The sequence below is a fragment of the Falco peregrinus genome, chromosome 1 (genome assembly GCF_023634155.1).
Source record: "Falco peregrinus isolate bFalPer1 chromosome 1, bFalPer1.pri, whole genome shotgun sequence".
Taxonomy (NCBI): domain Eukaryota; kingdom Metazoa; phylum Chordata; class Aves; order Falconiformes; family Falconidae; genus Falco; species Falco peregrinus.
Window position 1 is genome coordinate 25,092,486 of NC_073721.1, and position 6,000 is coordinate 25,098,485.

Consider the following 6,000-nt stretch of genomic DNA (forward strand, 5'->3'; position numbering starts at 1 on the left):
CTGTTGATTTCAACACAGCTTGAGACAGCCTTTCTTAATAATACAATATTCCAAATTTTTTTGTGTGTTTGTATCAAATTACATTTCCTCTTAAACAAGGAGATGGCAACATTTCTGTTGCATAGAATTTTAGACTGGCATAACCCAGCAATGAAATCATTATTATCTGAAGTCGTTTTAAATCCCCACAGATTATGTATAAAGTAAGCCATTTCTGCCCAGTACAACACAACTCATTATTATCAAGAAACTTTTTTGTGAATTAAGAATTAAATTAGATGTCCTCAGGTCGGGAGCATAGTACCCCTGTTTTCATTTTGTTCTCACTAATACTATTTGACTGTGATCTTCCTTAATATTTCCTGGAATTATTATCTGTAACTAAACGCATAATTTTTTGGATGGCCATAGTGTTCACACAATATGTTTAAGTGGAGTTAAGATTCACAGTGCATCTCAGCAATTTCAAGTAAAATACATTACAAACGAAGCATGATAATTCCAGGAAACTCATGGATCTAGAGTTAAGGGTAATTACATTTAGAAATCTGTATGTATTAGGCTGTGGGACTGCACAATTAAGATACCAAATCGACCTTATCTCTGCCTTGTAACATCATCTACTAGCCCACATGACATGCAGCAGCAGTTCAGAATCTGTCTCTTGATGCAGCTATTTTTTTCCCCAAGATATGTTTTTTAAAGCATGCTTAAACTGCTTGTTTCCACACAGTACAATGCTGCGATGGGAAGGAAATGAAAGAAGCTGAAATGTTAAAATCAGCATGAACTATCGCGTGGTATCCTTAGGGTGCAGAGTTAAAAGGGCTTGGAGATTTTGAGTGTTCCAATATTTTTATGTATTTGCATTCTTTTCTGACTTAACTCTGAAATTCTTTGATTTATCATACTTTTAAAAAATAATAATCAAGGCATCCATATAAAGTTCGTCTTTCTTCAGCTGCTGAACTATATGCCCTTAGATTTACGTTCATCTTACTATCATTCTTGTTCTGCTTAAGAATTCTTTTTGTAATAGTAGTCTTATTCTTGTGACATTCCTACATGATTTTTTTTCTTTTTTGCAAAGACTATTAATCAGGTGAAAGCTTGAGGGCTTTGTAATCTTGCTATGCATCCAGGCAGCAGCTAGAAGAGGACAACCCTAGAGCTGTTTGAAGATCTTTCTTGACTGCTGTCTTTGACCTTCTTTCAAATGCTAAGACTATTTTCCCTACTTATTACCATGTCAGGGTTCTTAAGCTTGTTTACATGTGTAGCAAACAGAACTTGTAACTATTTGCAACAAAGCAGTATAAACTAAGAGAAGCAACTTGTTGGATTTTCTGCTCTGCAGAAAGAAAAAAAATAATTCCCCGAATAACCAGGTTTCAGATAGAATTGCAAGAGGTCTGTTCTCATTGCAGTAAAATGGCCTCAAAACATTCATGTACACAGACATATCCACAATGTGTGTTGGCCTTAAAAGACTCCTTGGAGGGCAGAAGGAGAGACCAAATAGAGGTCAAGTGAGTAACTGCTTATAGATGGTTAACTACAGTGACAGAGAACTGTGGTAGCCACTTTTTTAACAGCATTTAAAGGTTTAAGCTTGCTTCCCTGGGAGTTTTGCATGTGATTTCAGTGGATGTGAAATTGGCCCTTAAAGGCAGAATCCATCTCTCCTCTTACTCCAGCAGAGCATGTCCCAAGCTGGTCTAACCTTTCATGAAGAAACTCAAAACGTGACACATTTTGCTTGGGTTTGAGTTTTGTTATGAACATAGCTCTTGGCGTCACTGTGAGGAGTTTCCTGAAAGCTTGGGGTAAAGCAGAGCCAAGTTTGGCGTGTTCTGCCTCTCCCCGTGAGGACCAAGCTGACACCATGGAGGGGATTTTATTCCAAGAGTGTTTAAAACTGCATTGCTTTGCTTGGGTTTCGCTTGGAGTGTTCTGGTTCATTGAGCTTGCAAGCCACTTCAAGGAACCCAGCCCTCACCATTAAAGGGTCACTATTCCTAGCAAGAAGAGGCACCTGGGAGGCTTGGCCAGGGTGAGCTCAGCCCTGACTTTGTACTCTCTCCATGGGAAACATGCACAGAAGGCTAGAGCATAAGAGCTGAACAGACTTGAGTCTGCAGGGAAAAGGCCTAGTCCAACAGCCAGGTCAGCATGGTCAGAGGTCCTTATAGCACCCATCCCATTTCTTTCAGGCTTTCCTTTGCCTAATCAAACATGTCATCCTATCTAATATCACATCTCTCTTGGGATTCTTTTTTTATTGTTTGCTTTTAATATAAGATAGGCATGAACAAAACACCATAACCCAAATACCTATACACTTTGGGGATTTTCATGCTCTGAAACAAACTTTCCAGCTGCCTTCTCCCTCAGCAAAGTCTAGGGGCCTCGTGGTTCTGTCTGTATTAGCAACTTGCCTGGTGCAAAACCAGATCTATACAGCAAAGCAGTCATTCCATTCTATTTAAAGAGTGTTTCTTTAGTCTAGCTGTAGTCTTGTCCTAAGGACTGAATTGCTATTTATTTAGCAACTGGAGTACATGCCCTTCTGGATTTTATTTGATGACTTTTTCATCCTAAGGCAACGCAGTTCACACATTCAGAGACAGCTCTGCGATGCAAAGTACATAGGGACAGGGCTTCAAGAAGCCCACTGCAGAAGCACATCCCTGATCCCAGTTAAAACCCTAACGTGGGTGCAGCCTCAGGGCCACAAAAGCCAGGTCGGTACCGCCCCGCCCCGCAGCGCGGAGATGCTGCCCGCACCGCACCGGGCTGCGGGGGCGGCGGCAGGCGGGTTCGGGGTATTGGGGTGCCCTCTAGTGGCTACAGGCTGGGCACTGCCTGGAAACGGAGTACCATGAAAAAGCCTTTACCTCAAACTTTCTTCGTATTTCGATTTTGGGTTTGAAAGGTCTTTTTTTTTTAAAAAAAAACCCTATTTCTGTGAATATTCAGAAAGTTTCTGAAAATTTGATTTTCTAAATGCATTTTTATAATTTAACAAGTCTATTATTTTAGTGCTGTTTTGAAAACTTCTTATTGCCGATTAAAACCAAGAATATAGCTATTTTAGCAAAGAGTAACCAGCGAGTTATGTCACATAAAAGCCCAGAGTAATAGGTAAGATTAAAAACCAAACCAAACCAAACCAAACAAACAAAAAAAACCCCAAAACAAACAAACAAGGAAAAAAAGAACAGGGTGGGAGGGAAAGAATAGCATTCTGCGTGCCCAGAGCAGGCGTTAGTGCCCCAGCACATGTCCACTGAACACACAGAGGGCCGATGAAGCAGGTAATGTAGATTAAATCTAATTTGTATTTACAGATTTGTTCTCTGGGCTATGAGCAGCTGTATTAACCTCACATTGAAGTAAGATCCAGCAAACAGCTTGTTTATGGTGATGGGAAGACTTCATGTGCTGGAAGTGTTTTGACATCCATCATCTAAAGTTGCCAGATGGTAAAAATGTTTAGTTTGCAATAAACAATCATTAGCATCATGTAACATACATGTCATTCAGAAAACAGGGACATGCATCTTACAGGACCCGACTGAACTGGGATGTGGGAGATTGGGACATACCAAATCCTATCATTAGCTTTCTTGCTGGAGTTGTGTTTTACTCAGAGTCTCACTGGATCTTCTAACCAATAGCTGATTGCATAAACTGAGGTTTTTCAAAGCCAGCTCCTAAGACTTTGCTCACTTAGAGGGAAATACTCAGCCAGAAATGAGTCCCTGAAGCACACACCCGTGGCCCGCCACTCCCCCAGTGTGCTAGCAGAAATACCAGCTACTCATTTCTCCTCTTTCGAGTAGGTCTGGTCTTGTGGCTGTAGCTACGCTTCCTGACTTCTGCTTCAGAATTTGGGCCTGAATAAATGTTTCATGAGATTATCACCATACGTACTGAAACACAGAGGGAATGAGACCAGTTGGTACTCCCACAGTATCTTTCATCCTAATGGATCCCCAGCTGCTTGTAAAACTTCAGCCATCCACAAAGAGCATTGAAGAGTCATTCAGTTACAAGACCTGGAGAAGCACAGCAAAGCCATCTAGCCCTTTTTTCTCACAGTGCACGTTTTTTTCTGATTGAAGATTTATTGCTGTTGTGTTCAATCTGTGCTTAAAAGTTTTTAGAGATCCAGCTTCTATTTCTTGCCCCAGGAGACCTTTAGTCCAATAATGTGTTACCATCAGAAATCTTCTTTTCCTAATGTCTCTATTTTTAACTCCTCCCTTCTGAAGTGTAAAAATTCTACTTATACTCATTTACTACTTTACAATATTCCTCTCTGGAGATGGTTTCTGTTTCCTTTTTGACCTGCACAACCAAATGATAAATGCCCATGTTATTTCATTGTTTTATATAATGAGCCCCAAAAATGTTGCTCTTGTTGTATCTGTTCACGAACAGGGACAGGCTTTTGCTGGCGTGCAGGCTGATTTATATTTTTAAGTACTGTGGCTTTGTTAGCTCTCCAAAGGCAGTTTGGCATGCTTTTTTCAACCTGGCATACTTGTAAGGGACTCATCCAGACTGTATTTCATGTCTAGAAGTTCAGTCACGATTTTGGTTGACCAGACTGGAATGCAGCTATGCAAACAGTAAATATTTGACAAAAGCATGTGAGAATGGCTTGTAATTTCAATTTTAGGACTTTCTCAGAATTACTGACATCAGAAAAATCAATATATTCATCATTATGTGTTTCCAGGAGTTGATTCCTCAAGACTTGCTTCATTCAGTAAAAAACACTGAGTTGTAAAACCAAGGCAATTTTCGTACAGTTTTGCATTTCTCTGTTTACAGTGATTGTTCACATTTTCAGGAAAGAGACCTAGCTCAAAATGCTTGTATTTATGTAAACCCCTACACCTTCTCTCTAATGAGAAATGTGAGTTGTCTTGTTTCATGACATATACTATAAGCTAAGCTCTAAGAACATCAGCCTCCCACAAGGGAATAAAGTAGGTGTTTAAATTTGGCACAGTCATCCCCTTCACACGTGTATGCAATCAATTCCCCAACATCTGCAGCGCAGTTGACTTACAGCTTTTTTGGTGTGTGTTAATTTAGCATGTACACAAAGCCCTGACAGCATATTCCAGGCCGAGGGCCCGATCCTTGGCCACATGCCCGCTCTGTGGAGCAAACACAGCACAGAGGTGTCAACGTTTGCTAGAGATTCGCAGCTGCAAGTTCCCCATGTGTGATGAAGTGCCCAACAGAAATCCACCTGGTGCATTAGCTCTCATCCTTCCTTGGTGCAGCTCCCTCAGTGGTGAGTGTCTGGGGGCAGGACTGGTGTTGGATCTGGATCTGAGTGGGGGAGGACGTCACTGACAGAGCACTACTAGCTAACATGCACTATGACATTTACAGATGCAAAGAACCCAGAGGAAGATGCATGAGAGCAGTACAAAGGCCACACTGTTTCAGACCAAACTTCTACGTAGCCCAGAATCCTCTCTCCAGCCATGGTCAAGAACAGATGCTCAAGGGTGGAGGGCAAGCATGGCTGAAACTTCCTGCAGCATGCCCTCTCGGCATGGAGCAAAGAGTCTGGGCTCAGCTCCAACAAGGATGTGGAGCCCCTAACTTCCCACTGATTTCAGCAGTTCCAAGCAGGTCTCACACTATTTGATTTTATCAGGGAATCAGAAACTTCAGTAGGAATAAAAAACGGTAGGATATAAACTCTAGGTTTTAAAAAATTTTGCACCGTTCTTCCTCAAAAACAAAACCCAGCTTCATTCCCCAGCCCTGATTATAAAGAGCTTTTCCTAGCTTCTGCAATGTCTGAAAAATTGCAGACGGAATTTATGGAATAGTAAATGTCTGCCCTGAAGACAAAGTGAAGAACACCTGGAAACAAGAGTAATACTGAACCTTCCTTTTCCAGCAGGAGCTGATGGCAGTATCCCTATGCAATAAAACACCTATCAATAACGTCACGGGAAAAGCCAA